The 17,357-nt window shown below is 44.4% G+C and overlaps 1 protein-coding gene across 1 annotated transcript in view; it reads right to left on the bottom strand.

Annotated features, from left to right (window-relative positions):
* TENM3 (teneurin transmembrane protein 3) overlaps nt 1-13,958 on the bottom strand; it is a 571,505-nt gene extending 557,547 nt beyond the window's left edge. Inside the window, exon 1 of the mRNA XM_081084077.1 lies at nt 13,611-13,958. The gene's annotated coding sequence lies outside the window, so the exon portion shown is untranslated. The remainder of the gene's footprint in view (nt 1-13,610) is intronic.
* Nucleotides 13,959-17,357: the final 3,399 nt, after the last annotated feature.

The raw sequence follows: 17,357 nt of genomic DNA, 5'->3' as shown, positions 1-17,357 counted from the left end.
CTCATTCTTTTGGTTGATTTTTCTTTGTTAAGTGGCATTTAAATATATAAAATAAATATCAAAAATATAAGTCTTTGTTTTACTATGGTTGCAAATATCAAAAAATTTTTGTATGTGACACGGCACCAGAGTTAAGTTAGGGTTTTTCAAAATGCTGACACGCCGAGCTCAAAGGGTTCGTCATCACTGGCCTTGATGATGACCTAAGCCTGAAGGTCACACACCCTCTGTGGAAAGGAGCTATTCTCTAGTGAGGGCACTTGACGCTGATGCAGAGTCAGCGACGATTTCATTCCCGCATCAATGACTCACTGACGGCTGCTCAGGGCCAGGCACTGTGCTAGAGCTGAGGGTCTACTAAGGCCTTCACAGGGTTTTGTGGTCAAGTGTGTAACGAACATTTGGCCAAGCTATTCCACAGGGAAGGAACTGATCAACCTCTGGTTTTCCCAGGTCACCGGCTCCCAATGCCCCATCCCCTTGGGCTTCTATGGCCGTGCATGTGTGGAGTGGAGAAGGGTGAGGCATAGGTTCTGACTTGCTCAGCTATCTATGCTTTTACACATGTGTGAACTCCAGGGGACTTTGTTACTTAGTAGTTACTGTCTCGGGGCCTTTCCGATGTCCCATCGAGTTTCAAGGCACTGCTAAGGTCTGCAGGCTGTAGGAAGGCTCCGTCTTTGTACTCCCTTCGGTTCTCCGGCATTTCTTAGATCTATGGACTATCAGAGTACAACTTGACGGAAGCAGTAATTCTCCCATGACCTCTCTGGCTTCCTTAATCACCTTCACTCCTCTCAGTTAGCTTTTATCTCATCCTCACCTGGAAGTAGAAACTTCTTAAGGGCCTAAGAGCGTGTCTTATTTCTTTCAATCTTCCCCAGGACACAGAACACTGACAGAACATGTGGAGTTTGATTGAAAGGGATTGGGAGAGGGAAAATGTAGGTGTAAGTAAGGCATGCATTAAATATAAATATGGACATTCAAATCAGGACAAAGCTTCACTACATGTATACAACCTCTTCATGTGTATAGGTTCAGGGGCAGTGGTTCATTATTAATTTCTAATATCTCTAATAATAAAAGCATAATATGCTAATTAGACCTGACAGCCAAATAACCTTCCCAATGTCCTTCCGGACAAAGCTGGGGCTGCGAGGGCCGAGCCCCTTGCACGAATTTCTTGCATCGGGCCTCTAGTATTAAACATAAAAGAGGAAAATTTCAAGTTTTAACTGAAGGTAAATAGAACATTTTCCCCCTGAAATATTCTCCAAAGTTTCCCTGAAACTAAAGCATTCTTTGTATTTGGGCCTCACCTTTGATTACCTTTTCCCACACTCAATATGCTCACTAGAAAAGACCTAGAAATATGACATACTATGTATGCCTCCAAAAAAACCTTAATTTATCCACCCCTCCCCTGCCTTTCTTGTGTTCTTAAGAATTTTCATAAGGCAACAGATTCTCTCTAGAATCTCAAACAGAAGAAAACAAAAATGATTTTGTTCATATACAACATCTTTGTAGGTGCTGGACACAATGATCTTCTCCACATTTCTAATCTCAGGAAGTGCCTTTACTCATTGTTGTAAACACCTAGTCCCCCTGTACACAGACCTGGGAAGCATTCAGGCATTACAAAAGAGGAAGACTACAAATGAAGAAGACAGGCTGTCCTTAAAAGTGGACAAATTTAACATTTCTTAAGGTTTATATAAAGCTAGGGTTTCCAATTGTGTTGTATTAACAATATGAATGGGAGTTACTATGTTGAGTTTTCTCCAAAGAGGACTCTAGGTTTCTACAGGGTGAAGTCGCTGTACAGCTGCTGGCTGCCCACGGGACGTACAGCTTCTCCAACTGGGTACATGAAGAGAAATGCGAGGGATTAATACCTTCCTCCCTACAATGTCATATTCTAATGGGTTTTTAGAAAGTGAAGGAAACTATCACCTGTTGTTTAGAGTTTAAAGTATGGTCATCACTTTAGAAAACGTCCCAGAGGAATGAGTAACCACTTGACTGAGTGGAGCTTGACTCCATAAAAATGTCCTTGTTGTGGAGAAAGTATTGGCCTTCCAGTGATTTTTACTGCCCAGTATCAGGGAAGCCGCGGTTGTTTTAACCTTTGAACTTCTTCCTAAGAACCACTGACACGGCGTTTGAATCGTCCACGGACCTATACCCAGCACATTTGCAAAATAGAAAATAAAAAAAAATCCTCAAACAGCTGTGGAGAGAGCAAGGATTAGAATCTGCAAGTGGCTTAGAATAATGAAGAAAGGGATTAGGGCTCTCTGCAAGCTGATGAAGACAAGAAACCCGCTCGTCCACAGCCTCAATCTGTGTGACTTCCCACCCAACAGTAAAACGCAGAGAGCCCCAGAGTCAGAAACAACGAACATGATGACTGATGTGTTCCAACCAATTAGTTTAAAATGTGGTAACCTCGTGTTTCACTAGTAATAAAGTGAAAATGTGACAATATCTAAATAAAAAAAGTTAAGGTCTTATTTACATTCTTCTGCTGCTAAAAATTGTAGAGAGTAATTGAAACTTGATTCTATCCAGCTAGTGTGTAGGTACTATTATTTATGTGTTAGCCTCATATTTATACCAATTATAAAAGTCTAGAATCCTTTAGGATGCTTGAGTATTCAATTGTGATATTAAAGTGATTATAAAACAAGTCTTTTGAAATCGTTTCCTTATTATAAATATTTTCAATCTAATTTCTAAAAATAGAAAAACATTTAGATTTGTATATCTTTCACAAGAGATACATATGTAAATATAAAACCTTAAGAGGATAATAATTCAGGACAGGAATATGAACATTATAAAGAGCCATCTTTTGAAGTTTATCGTATGCTTCAATGAATAAGCACAGAAAAACCTGAATTATTTAAGTTGTAAGAAATTTACTTCTTCACTTTGCAATTTCTATAATAAACGTTGCTACTCTTTTTGAACTTGAAGAAGCTAGTAGCCTCAGAAATAAGGACCCATTCTTAAGGCAAATTCTTGTCTATAATACATTACATTTTTTATGTGGCATCACTTGTGTTTTACAATAAAAATAACCTTAATTAGTCAATATTTAATATTTTAATAGGATAAATTGTAACTTATTTGATTGACACTGACTAAATGAAAACTGATAGAAATATAAGTGCAATTAATTGTCCAGTCTGACCCCTCAATTTTTAACACATTTCCTTTACCCAAAAAAAAGTCTCCTTCGAACATGACAACACTTCTGTGAAACTCGAAATGCTTTATAAGAAATTGTTCAATCCACACAGCAGAATAGCCTGTCTTTTTCTCGTTAATTCATGACCAAAGCATGCTCTCACAGCCTCACTCTTTTACATACATGTTCAGAGAAAATTAACTAACCTTCATAAGTCGCGATGGCTTCATTTCCACATGCTGTTATCTCTTTCTCAAGTTGCTTTCAATATCACTAACACGGGAAAGGCTTACACAGAACTAGCTCCGGCCCCTTCAGACTCCGTTGACTAGGCAAAGCCACGTAAAGGGCCGGGACCGCGCATAATGAATCCACTGGTCACGTGGCGAAAATGTGAACGCATCCTCCAAACTTTTCTGGCTGCCCTCGCTGGCATTAGTTATTAACCTCTGCATTTTAGGAGTTGAATCTATTAATTCCTAAAATATCTATTTAGACTAAAATTCTACATAAACATTAGATTCAGCAAAGGAACCAATTAACTTTTTAAAGGGAATGAAATGATGGCCATGCCAGTCTAGTGCTACTTGATAAAACTGCTGTGCAATAGATTCCTGGATCAGAGTTTTAGGGGAAACTATATAATCCTCCATCAAAGAGTGGCAGCTTATCCACAGAGCTTCCTGTTCCCCGGGGGACATTCTTTTAAAAGTAATAACGGGGACTTAAAACTATATAACACTCTTCCTCCAAAATTAACCATTTATACCAATGATTCTTAATCTTGAAAGAACCAGAATCTCACCCAGAAAAACCTCATGATACTTTCCTTTGATAAAGAAAATGCATAATGTGCACTAATGATTTGCATCTGTTCCTAAATCAAATGGTTATGCTCCAGTTTTAAGATTAAGTGATAAAAATTACCCTCGAAGATGTTTTTAAAGGTAAAAACAAAATAATAAAAAATAAACCAGTCCCTAAGAGGTCTACCTTAATAACAATTTCCGAGGCTGAGAATTACTAATACCTTGCTTTCTTCAACATTCAGGATGATCAAGCCTTTGAAAGCACAGGTGGTAATTATACAACCAATTCATATAGCTTATATGACATTTAAATGAAGTACTTGATACATCAAGGATTTAAGTCATTCACATGACTCTTTGCTGATGGGCAAACGTAGCACTCACTAAAGTTGATATGCAAAGATGCCTATCTGAAGTGCAGTGCCGTTTTAAGAGCTGCTTTCAGCAGAGGATGTGAGAGTTCACTAGTGCATCTTATAAAACCAGCCTCTCTTCAGGTCGCTCCCGTGTCAAAGACATCACACACCTGCACAGCAGAGGTGAGCTGTGTTATTGGAAGGAACAGATTTTATATGAAACTTGAAGGAAAAGAGATCAGACTTCTGTCAGGGCTATCCTAAGGGTTGACCTAACTGGCTAAGATCAGATTGAAATGAAATGCAAGATTATATGAATTTTACTGAGATTACTTTAAACCGGAACATCAATAAATAATGTATAAAATGTAACATATGTTTTACAAGTGCATTAATACTATGTGACTTAATTTTCCACGTGTCAAAGTTATGTAAGGTGAAATATTTGTTAAATTTTTTTATGATTTCTAGATTTACCTAACCATCTTCATTCCCTTCGGATTCTTTAAAAACTTAAGTTGATGTTAGTGTAAATTTGGATTACTAATATTTTTAAATTCCTTATTTATGGACTATAGAGCACATTATCCATATAAACAAAAACCTGAAGTTCTCATTAGTGGAAATATATAAAAGACAAAAGTTATATGTACATAATTTAATGGTGAAAGTTTATTCATATGAAAAGATACAGTGAGGGCTTTTCTGTTTGAGACTGTACTTTTAGCTACAATATATTGTGCTTTAGATCCTTCTGTGCAGAATTTTAAAAAAATACATTTAATTTTAAAATAATATCACTGCAATGATTTTTCATTTAAAGTTATCATACTGCACATATACTATGCCACCTAATATAATACAGATTGAAGCAATATAGAAAATTATGTCACAGTTAAAACACAGCAGAGAAAACATTAAAAAAGTATCATATCTTTGGTATTTATTAAAAGTCTCTGACACACAGGTGATTTTTAAAATTAGTAATAATTAAAGAAAAAAATCTTACTGGCAAATCAACTTAACATGCCCACATTGTTTCTAAGTTTTATTGTAATGACAGAGTCTTATCATTCAGAGATAGTGTATTCTAGGACACTAGAACACTATTGGAAAATTTAACTTAATTTTTCAACCGCAGGAAACAAAGATTAGGACAGTCTACTCACACAGGCGAGAAAAAGCTATACTATTCGGACGCACAAGAAGTGAGGATTCAATTCTGGTTTGACAGGTACGATTTACCTCCAAGTAATAATGTTAATTTTTGTTTAAGCTGGAATTTATTTTAAATGCTAAATGTGCCAGCACCTTCATGAGAGAAAGACAAGTTAAAAATTAACTCAAAAAAAAAAATTAACTCGGAGCAGAAATATCAACTTATAGATACAGAAGAGCTGGAAACCATATGTCCTATTTTAATTTGGAGAAAAACAACATGGCCCAAGTTTCCTTCAACCTTCACCTCTTTCTGAACCCCAATTCATCAACCGCTTTGGAAGGAAACAAACATATTCTCTTTCTCTTCGAAGGTCTGATTATTTTCAAAAGCTTTCTAATGCTTTTGGAGTGTTTCCTACAGTGTTAGCAAACATGGAGGGGATTGATATTTCAGTTATTTCGATTATATCAAGTTATTCCTCAACTATTATTGATGTCATCATCAACTTCAGCAATATCACTCCAAGAAGAATGTCCTATTCTGTGGCAATGAAGAGACAAAATATGCTTATTTATACTATAGCTTTTATTCCCTTATTAGACTGAGTCTCCTGTCTGTATTTATTTAAATAACTAAGTTTGTTATTTGCAGGGTTTTTTTTTTTTTTTTTGCCTAGATGTATTACTCACATCATTACACAAAATGCAAGTGAACAACGTTTACATTTTCAAATTTTCATTTCCTTTTTCCTTATAAACACAGGAGCACGTGCTGGCCCTGTTCAAGATGCTCCTTTTGTCCTTCTGAGGAGCAAGTCACAGGCTTAAACCATAGGACTGACAGCTCTCTTTAGCTGGAGGTTATTGTCAATTCCGAGAGAAATATTTTAAACGACAAGCCCTGTGCCAGCTTTCTTTTCAGAGCGACTGAAAAGAATCGTCCCTTGCCAAATTTTCCCACCTACATGTTGACAAATTCCAAATGCTCTGATCAAAGTATTAGCATAGAAGTTACATTATTAAAAAGGATTTGGTAGAGAAAATAAACAAGAAATATACCTTTCCACGGGCTGGCTTCTATAATTACCAAAATAAACTTACATATGTATGAACATGTTTGCATGTGCTCCATGCAAACCCAGGAAAACACTTCATGTATAAATTACAGCAAAGCCATTTCAAGCCTGTGTCTCTCTCTGTATCACATACCATTTGGTTCAACGAGGAGTCCAAGCACAGCGGCCCTCCTGATGCGCCCTCCACAGAAGCCAAATGCTGGACACAGCGGGGTGCTGGGTGCTCTGGAGCAAGGGAGGGTCTTTCCTAGAGAAACGTCCCTGTTATCAAAAAGATGCCCTACCTCCTCCTCGTGACGGGGCGCCCACGATTCTCACCATAAAATATTAGTTGAGCTTAATTTAACTCAAGACGCAATAACCCATTCCAATAAAGGGAATACCTTTTTCTTTTTCTTTTTTTTTTTTCTGGGTCCAGCAGGGACCACAAACTCCCATAATCCAACTATTCAGAAGTGCTTTTGAATCTGACGGAAGGAATAATAATTTCTTTCTAAATTATGGCAGACCGAAGAGGAGTTATCACAAGAATTCTGGCTACTGCAACTAATAATAGAAGAAACGGCAGAATGACTAAAATCTATGGATTAAGAGCCTTATCTTCAAAGATAAGTAACCTTGCAAGTTACTTCCAATGATCTTTCAAAATAATTGGAGTGTTTTTTTAAGTCACTTTATAAAATCTAGGATTATAAAATTATAAGTGATAAGGTGTCCAGTCCCATGTGCAAATAAAGAATATCTATTAAGATAGAGGTATAACTACATTTTCTTTTCCTCAAAAATATGAAGAACCAAGTAAAATATTTGGAATTTATTTTTTAAAAAAACACTGATGATGCTTATACTTGCATGCAGTGATCTAAAATGCATAAACTTAAAAGTGAAAGAAAATTAGAAGTCAATTTTCTTCTGTGCTTACCCAATTAACTTAAATGATCAAATCTGCCCTTTCTAGACTGCTTTTGCTACCAAACACACAGCTACACAGAGAAAATGCTCAAAGGACCATCACTCTTTGTAAACATAATTCCCACTATTTCTCCTTCCTCTCCTCCGCTTTCCATCTCCTTGTAATGTGGAAGCAGAGACCCAGTAGACCCAGTTATAAAACAGCTGATCATTATGAAATAACATGACCCTGCCCCACCCCAGAGCAAACTCAATCGCAGCATCTCCACTCTTCCCCAAATTCTCCATTGGAAGTGAAAGTATTCCACAACATTTGAAAACACACTTTATCAACAAAAAGCACCCCACTGTAACTTTCATAGAACTGAATAGGAAAATACAAGTTTGAATGTATACACACTATACACTCACTTCATTTGCAAAGGGGATACTAATCTCTTTTTTGCATAGTTCAGAGCAAGCCAGACGACTGTCAATATGGGGAAAACGATTTTTAAAATGGTCACATGCCCATAAGTGATTACAGACTCCTTAAGTCACAGAGGAGAATGTCCCCGCAATTTGGTCATATGACACTCACTCTGCAGGGCTCCTGAACTTGTTAGAACCAGCGACCATCTCACTGAGTCCTCTCAGTGAAGACTGGCACCTACACAAACTTGCTTGAAAAGTCAGTGCCACCCCAGTCCGAGTTCTTGCAAAGACTGCAAGAGTGTCAATAGGACAGTGGTTTCATTATTATTATTATTATTATTATTATATGATACATTATATGATATGGTTTCAATCTTTTAGCCATATTACTTATGAGTATATTCTTCAATCTTAATTCGCACAGTGATTATTTAAAGCAGAAAGAAACAGATTTGCATAGATCACTGTCTTTTAGGAGAATTCTCTGTAACCACTGTGACTACCCAGTCACCTGAGTTATTTAATCAAAACAATTTTCAAAATGATCAAAATTCTTTCAAATGAATGTGTCCTGTTGTCGTTCTGGCGTATGCAACATCTATATGTATCATAGAGCATGTTTGTGGTTTGGTAGTTTATATTCTAAAGGTTGGCTGAAATAATGCTTTGAAAATGGCATTTTAAGTTGCATTATTTTAGCCTTTAAAACTGTTTGAAATGAATGTTTTTAACCGGAGAAACACTAAGTCCATGTAAGTAATCTGTCATTACAGAGAAGACAATTAAAATATAATAAGCATATGTTCTACCAAGTTTTGTTATCCTGCAATCAAAGAACAGCATCACCGTGGGACTTTATATGCTCTATAAAACAGTCGCATCTTTATTTAAAACTCCCCTACACTATAGCTACAGCAGGACGTCATTACCTATATTACTCTTATATTCTCTACACGCTTAATATTTTATTTTGTTGAGACTGTAAGCATGTGTCACAGGAAGCAATGCAATATGGACCAAAGCCAAAGGAAATTCTAACAGGCATGGTCTCTCGGTAGAGGTTACGGAGCTGGCAACGCTGAGGCCCACTGGACACAACTAAGAAACACATGCAAACATCACAGGAGGGACCAGAGCATTCACCATCTTTGAAGATTTCCGAAGAGGATAAAGAATTGGCTCGAGTGCATTCTTTTTCATTGTTAGGGTTACACCTACCACCTTGTGAAATAAAGCTGTAATGCATACACAAGACATAGAGCTGTGAGTCTAAGAAATCCTTGAAAAACTCAACTAGACCGCTGATACAAACACGTAGGTATATGTTTACCACTTATGACTCAAAGGACCCTAAAACCCTTAGAAGAGCGAGAAAACAAACCTTGAGGCACATAGATCTTAGGGAGAAAAAAGGCTATTTCAGTTGAAAATATATTAATGAATTGATTCTTCGTGCTGCAGATAATGCTTAGAGGAAGTTCAAATTGAGTCCCCAACAAGGCTGTTTTAATTATAAGAAGCAATATTTTGAAACTCTCACAAGCCATCACACTTGTTTGGAAACAAATGACTTCTCAGGATGTAGAAGTATTACAATCCATCACCAACAAGTTAATTCTCCATAATAAGGCAGGTTTGGATGCAAACCGATCCATTGTGGAATGCTGTATCTGAAATTGATTACAACAGCACTTAAAATGAATGCAGCCCTCCAAACCACTGCTTTGCTCAGAAACATTAATCTCAGTTAGGAAGAGAGCTTCATAATGGTAATGCTTGGTATAAAAAGTATGAAATACATCAGTTTTTATAAGACACGACAATTAATCAGTTTTGAAACGAGAGGTTTTGTTGTTGTTAGCACCAAATTTCTATCAGGACTTTTCAAGCAACCGCTATCTCCCAAATCAGATTTTAACTATGTTCTAACAGAAGCTTCTAGGCCATAATTTTAAAGACTTGGTTGGTGAAACTTTGAGGTCAGCACTGCATCGTTGTACTAGCTTCCCCGTTTGCTTCTTTATTCTCGATGCACATGAAATTCTCCTCCGGGAAGTATCATTCCAGTTCACACAGCAAATGTGAACACTGCCTTTAACTGACAATCCAAAGGGATGGGTAACTGAATATGGGTCAGAGTACAAGTTTGACAGCAAAAGTATGTTCTGAAAGTCAAAATGGACATTTGACTATCAAATGCAACGCTGGATAGACAAGTAACATGCAACTGAATGGGCTTAACAGGTTTCCGCAGCACATCTTCAGGGAAGACGCAGGCAATTCATTAATGCTGCCGAATACATCGATTCACGGAAGTGTAAGTATCCTACCTTGGTGACATTCCCCAGCCACCAGACATTAACTTGTTAAAAAGGGGAAATAAAGTTGAGTAGAAAGGAGGTAATGCATTTATTAAGATAATCAATATGAACAAACTGATGAAGTTGTCTTTGGGGTGCTTGTATGTGGGACTGTGACCGTCTTCTGGACTTCTTTCCCAGTTCCTTCCTAGGTAGAACACGCTTGAGCATTTCCAAACATACTTTCACAGCTATGGCAACAACGTCGCTTTTTGTACCTCAAGCCCAAAGTTGATCAAGTATTTCTGACAGGTCATTCTACTCCCAGTGACAGCCATACCCTTTTGCCTGGTCTCTTACTTGCTTGAGTCTTTACAAAGAGAAGAATGACTCGTGGCTACCAGAAGCAAAGCCAAGCAGGGCTAGCTTGAAGTTGGTAACTGGATTGTTATTATTACTGCCTAGCTACGTTTTCTTCTTGAATCAATTTAAAACTTTTCACTCTATTTAGGGGCTTTCTTCTGTTCAAAGATAAGCCTCCTCCTGTTCCTTTGTCTCCACCCTAATAAAGCAGGTTCCCTTTTCCAACCAAAGACTCCTGACACGCCTACTGGATTATAGCAAGAAAAGCCTCTATGATTGACCTAAAACAGTTCTTCCTGGAAAATAAACACAGCCATCCAAAAATGATTCAATATGGAAAAATAGCCACAATTCTACCATAAACTTCTCTGCTTTATTTTAAGTAATCAAGCAACCCTCATTAGGGTCGATATTCTGTCTATGGGTGGTTAACATTAATACTATTGGCACAAGATCCTAATATATTTTCCAAATTTATAAGCACTGGCACAGTCATTAGTATATAGATACTTTTTTTTTCATATAAATTGTGTAGTAATTGTAAAAATATATTTGATTTACTCAAAGGAACTACATAAATATATTCTTTTTAAAATAAAGTATATTTTCTACTAGGAAAAATAGTACTTTGAGTAAGAGGAATATTAAAATTCATGTAAAAAAAGGCAAGATTGTTAAGAAAAAAATAAGAAGAGACAGGCAATCCTAAAACACACAATAGAGTAAGCAAACTCATTATAAACTCCTATCTTTGAAGAATTTAGGAATAATTTGTGAATGCCATGACATTTTAAAGTGGGATTAGCAAGTCTTATTACTGAACTAACCTCTTGCTCTTAGAGCAAGAATTAAATATTTGCTCTGCATTTAAAATCACAAATAGGAAGTTTCAAGGCTCTTACAAGAATTTCATGTATTAAGAAATATAAGCTAAAAGTTTTAGATAATCAAAAATGGATGAAGGCATACACAAAGCAAGATTGTTGGTGTGTCTATAAAATCTTTTGACTAAAACATTAAACTCCATCATGAATGGTACCGTTTCTAAATTCTAAACTCTGTTCTTAATACGCCAGAGACTACAAAAACTTCTCCAGAAAGGCAATTGGGAAGGAGGGGTGTGAGGGATGGACATGCCTCATTTTTAAACAAATTCACTAAAGAGATAAAATCTCACAAATTCTGTTGAGTTGCAATACCACCTTCAGGGGTACTCCTGCGAAGAGGCCAGTCCTGTCTCTTTCTTTTCCTTATGAAAACAGAAGGGCAAGGTAATGCCTGCACATATTTCTATTTCTAGGGAAAAGACCACCCAGTGGATTCTGCCGGAGTCGACACATGTTTGACCAGTACATTACCAGAAGATAAGAGAGCATTATGAAGGGACAGTCTCGTTCTGGTGACTCCCAGCTGGCCCGGGCCCTGTAAAAAGTGCGGGGACAGTTCTCACTCTCTAACTCCCATTGCTCTTACCCAAAAGTACCTGGGAACTTTTCCTTTGCCTCAAATTCTAAGGACTTCGGAAAACAGATGCATTTGCTGTGTCACACACTAGAATTCCTCCTTACTCATAATCGGCGATGAGAATTAGCAGCCGGTTACCACTACAACCACCTTCCAGGCAGGCGAGGCGGTCGGGGTGGGATCCATCCTGCACAGGCAGGTGCTCAGCAGGGCTCGGCCCTCCCCACTGCCATCTGCAATGTGGGAAGCTCCTTCCAAAGATCGTAAAACGCGATACAGACTTTGAGTTGCAGACTCTTAAACCTGGAATTTTTTAAACGCCCGGTTCAGGACATCTGTCGGTGTGTCCCCGGCCCCGGCCAGAGTGTCCAGATCAAGTTGCAATGGAGATGCACCGGCCCACGCGCCACCCAGCCCCTGGCTCGCCTTCCCTCGCTCCTTCCCAACTTGGCGCCCTGCTACTTGGAGCAGCCTCGCTGCCCCTTCCCGGAAAGCGGCAGCATCCCAGGGCTACCCGCTCGCTGGGCCCCCGCAGGATCGGGTCAGACTCCTTCTCTGGGAGGAAGACGCGGCACCCCACACAAAACTGGGGATCACCCCGATCGATCAGAGCCAGAGCGGCTGGGCTCCCTGCCCCCACCGAGCGCCCGGCCGGCCGGCCTCTGAGCTGCCTTTCCCGGGAACCGATGTGAACCCGGGCGGTACCCAGCTCCTCCAGCCAGAGGCCCCGGCAAAGTTCCCCCCGGAGCCGGAGCCGTAGCCAGAGGTGTCAGAGGCGCGGGAGGGGCGGGGAAAGGAGGCCGGGAGCCCTGAGGCCGGACCTGGGGGCACTGCGCGGGCGGGGATGCTTCGAGGCCACTAGGGCTGCCCAACTGGCGGCTGCGTCGGCGGGCAGCTGGGGAAAACTCGGCCGCCCCCCCACCTTCCCGCTCCCGGCACCGAAGCCCGGGCACTAGGACCCCCGAAAGGAAGGAGGACGCGCCGGTGGCGGCGCCACTTACCGCTGGCTGCCCGCGCCACCGGCTCCAGCCCGGCCCGCAGCCACCGCGTCCACCGAGCTGCGCGCACCCCGCACTCGGCCAATTCAAAGGAGCCGGGCGCAGGGGAGGGGGCCCCGCCAGGGAGCAGAGTTGGGGGGGCGGGGGGGCGGGGGGGCGGGAAGGGGAGAGAACGGCAAGTGTTACAACTTCCTTCCGTGCCCACCGCCCCGCAGCGCGGGCTGGGGACGCGAGGGGAGGGCAGCGCGCAGCGCCAATGAGTTCACTTTCTTTTTCTCCCCCGCGCCCGCCCCCTCCCTTCCCGCCGCCCCTCCAGCCGCCTCCTGGCTGCCGAGGCCGGACCGGAGTTTTGGGATCTGGGCTGGGGAGCCGGAGGCCGGGGACGGCGAGGGAGGCGGGAGGGAAAGGTGAGCAGGCCAGCGGGCGCGGCGCCCGGAGCGGCACCCAGGCCCGGGATGGCGCGGGGGCCCGCGGGCGGAGGGTGCCCGAGCCCCGAGCCGAGCCGGCGCGCACACGTGTCCGCGAGTGAGTGTGGGAGCCGGGCCGAGAGGAGCCTACCATGCGCTTCCCCGTGCGGATCGCGGGAGCCCGGTCCCCGGCGAGTCGGATCCAGCCGCGACCATTTATAATCCCGGACTCCTCCGCGCGCCACTTGTCACCATGACAGGTACTTCATTTCTTCTTGTTTTTTATTCAAAAAAAGAGATTCCCCGTTTACTGCCTTTTTCTGTCAAATGGGATTCGCCGGACTGAACCACGTTCGCTGCCCCTCCTCTCTCCCCCCCTCCCTCCCACCGCCAGGCCAGGCGTAGGTTGGGGAGGCACAGGGCTCCCTCGCTGTGACCAATCAGGGCATCTACTCCTCTCCCTGCGACTCAGGGGTCATCCCTGAAGAACGCTTCCCGCTGATGAATGGCTCTCCCGCTTTCGGCTCTGCTGAGGGGTCTGACGCCGCTGATTGCAAACACTAATGAACTTGCAGCGCCGTCTGAAATTCACACGCACCCGCGGAGCGCGGGCCGTGCGCGGGGGTCTGTCCTTTGCCTCCCGGGGCAGGAGGGGGCGCAGGGGGCGGGGCGGGGCGGGTAATTGCTGTGGACCTCAGTGCAAACACTTCTCTGTGTCATCCCCACCGCTCACCTTCTTAGGAAACTCCTTCTCTTGATCTTCCACAGGGTGGGCACTCGGGGCGGCCCAGTCGGAGCGCGGTGGGAGCGAGACGCAGCGGGGAGGCAGATGCGGAGGCAGGAGGGTAATTAAGGACTTCACCCCAGCGGCCGCCATCCTGCCCGCAGCCCGGAGAGCGGCCAGCGCCTTCCCTTCCAGCGTCCTCTCCTCCCAGACCGGAAAGCTCAAAGGACCTTCGGACCCGGGAGGGGACTCTAAACACTCAGAGGTCCTTACAAGCCCCAACTCCGCAAAGCCACAGAACAAGTGCCTGCCCCTGGGTTTAAACAGGAGGACCTCCTACCGGTGCGCACCTCCTGGGGGATGCAACCTAGAAATCTACAGTCCGCTGAAGGCTCCCTCTTCTCTCTCTTCTCTTCTCTTCTCTCTTCTTTCTCTTCTCTTCTCTCTCTCACACACACTAGCAGCTGAACATCACCCTTGCTGCCTTGACTTTGCTGGGGGAGGAAATAAAAGTTTGTTTCCACTCCCTCAGGCTCCCTGTGAAACGCAGGCGCCCGCACCCCATCCTCTATGCCAGGTGCCCAGGCGTGAGCATGCCCACCTGGGTAGTTAGAAGTCCGGGCTCCGAATTTTGGATTGAATTTTGGATTGCCCGCCTGCAACTTTCCCAGAACAGCTGTGCAGCCGGGCTCTTCCTTCTGCCCATGGAAGCCGGGCAGCTCTCTGTCCCAGGACCCTGGTGCTGCGGAGGGGCGTGGTCTCAGGTGCTTTGGGGGTTCCTGCAGGGGCCCGGAGCACACCCCCGAGTGTAGCTGGGACCAGTGTCCCCGGCTCCCAGACCTGTCCCTGGAAGCATGGCAGAGGGACCAGCGGGCTCTGCGCCTTCTTATCCCACCCCCCACCCTCAGCCTCAGAGCAGGGCATCCCATCACCAAGGGCCCGGATGTAACTAGGGTTGGAAGGAAATACACGTGCATTTGTAAAGACATAAAGACTAAGCGCTGGCAAAACAGAGCAATGCCTCCTCTCAGAGCCTTTAGGATAGAGTTTCTCCAAAGTTTGGGGTAGAACCCACCAGGAGAATCCTTGAACTTGAATGAGTGTGCTCAGTCCAGTGATCTGAGTTCCTACAGCACTGAAGTGACCCCCACACTGCCAGGGGATGCCTGCAACAGGACCCCGCTCCCTAGGGCCAGTGCCAACACCACCCCTGGCACCTCTCCGTGGGCGGAAGCCACCCAGGCCCCATGCCCTTGCTGCCCAGTGCATGCCACACTTGAAGAAAAGACGGGGTAGGGGCCAGGCTGTCACCCCTCTCATTCTAGCCATTCTCATTTTTTAAAGGCAATGTGTCAATGATGAAGAAATGCCCCATATTACAAGGCAATCACAGGGACGACTCAACATGAGCATCCCTGACACGATCATAGGGAGCTTGAAGGCGGTTCCATTCCTGTTTAAAACTTTTGTAAGTGCCCAAGTAACACTCTCCCTCGCTCTTTGGTCCCTTACTGTCTAAAAATACATGAAAAGCAAAACAATGCAAACACAAAACAAACCCCCAAACACCGGACTCGCAGCCTCATCCCAAGGAGGCCACACAGAAGAATGACATGGTAGCGCAGGTGGGAGGTGGGCTGAGCAGGCGGCTGCTCCCTCTTTTCGGCCTTTTCCTAGAACCCTCCTTAGAGCTGACGCGGGGGAACAATAGAGGACTCAGACCATTCGGAAATGGTCATAAATCTTGCAGCCTGTCTGTAGCCAGCTCCCTGTTACATGATATTCAAAGTGTTTCGGTATGTGACGCTGAACACTCACCCTAATTGGATACAGTGAGGACAAAACACTGGGAGCTCAAGAATGGGGCCCTGTGCTCCCCCTGCCCACGTCGCTGGCGGACAAAGCGCGCAGGTGTCCTCAGGGACTTGGACCGTCTGCCTGCGGGAGGCGCAGCCTGCGGAGCAGGCAGTTTGAGTGTTAAATGCGGGGCTCCGCGGGGTTTCCCTCCCTAACAAAGAAGTCCGCCCTTTGGAGCCCTGAGGAAAAGCTGATGGTGCGCAATGCCCAAATCCAGCACCCGCTTTCTCCTCCCAGTGCCCCCCTGGGGAGCAGAGAGGTGGCTTCCAATGTGGCCATAGGGTTTTAGCCTCAGGAGCTGCTGTTGGGGGAGGGCGGGGGATGGGGGATGGAGGGGACCTCCCGCAGTGCTCTCCGCACAAAACATCCATCCCAGGAGAGGAAATGCAAGAGGTCCTGTCTGTTTTCCAAACCTCCGCCCTCACTGCAAACTCTGCCCCGCTAGAGCAGCGCATCATGGGAAGCATGAACAGGTAGAAGGGGCCACTGGACCCAGCTGGCAGCATCGCCCTCCTGGCCCCCCACCCCGCCCGAACTCCTCTCCCCAATCACACTGTTAGGCATGTCTCCAAAAAGAAAAAGACCTGTTGCCCAGCTGGGGCAGCCCCACCCACCCCGGCAAGGCCTGCTCTGGCCTTTGCCAGCCCCTAGGAAGTGGGGAGTGGGCTGGGACCCCTGCACTTGGGTGGGCGAGGGCCTGGCTCTTGTCTGGCTGCTGAGGCAGAGCCATGTTAACATTCATTTACCCCCCAGTCAGTGTCCTCCCTCCGGAGGGTGTGCTGTTCATTACAGGTGCGCCCCAGGGCCTGCCCTGGATGCTGCTGCTCTGGGGGTGTCAGCGCCCCCTCCAGTCCTGAGGACCCAGCCCAGAGCTGTCCGCCTCCTCCTGTGGGGAGCAGCCACTCCCTCCCCTAACACAGGGTTTGAGGCCTGCAGAAGGGAGGTCCCAGGTCCCACAGGGGGGCTCCCAGACACCACAGGGCCTCCTAGGCGTTCTTGGGGCCTGTGACATCCACGCTAGCAAACAGGAGAGTGGCCTGCCTGCGGGGGACCCAAACCAAGAGCTGCAGCCTGGCCGGTGTGGCTCAGGGATTGAGCCTGGACCTAGGAACCAGGCGTCACCATTCCTTTCCTGATCAGAGCACAAGCTCCGTCCCAGTGGGGGGCGTGCAGGAGGCAGTCCATCAGTGATCAATGATTCTCTCTCATCATTGACATTTCTGTCTCTCCCTCTCCCTTCCTCTCTGGAATCAATAAAAATATATTTTTTAAAAAACAGTTTAAAATTAATATGCCAAAAAAGCAGTTTCAAGGTGG

The sequence above is a fragment of the Myotis nattereri genome, assembly GCF_964212035.1.
Source record: "Myotis nattereri genome assembly, chromosome: 2".
In the NCBI taxonomy this organism is placed as follows: Eukaryota; Metazoa; Chordata; class Mammalia; order Chiroptera; family Vespertilionidae; genus Myotis; species Myotis nattereri.
The sequence above is the reverse complement of the archived record's forward strand: the minus strand, read 5'-3'. Positions and strand labels throughout refer to the sequence as shown.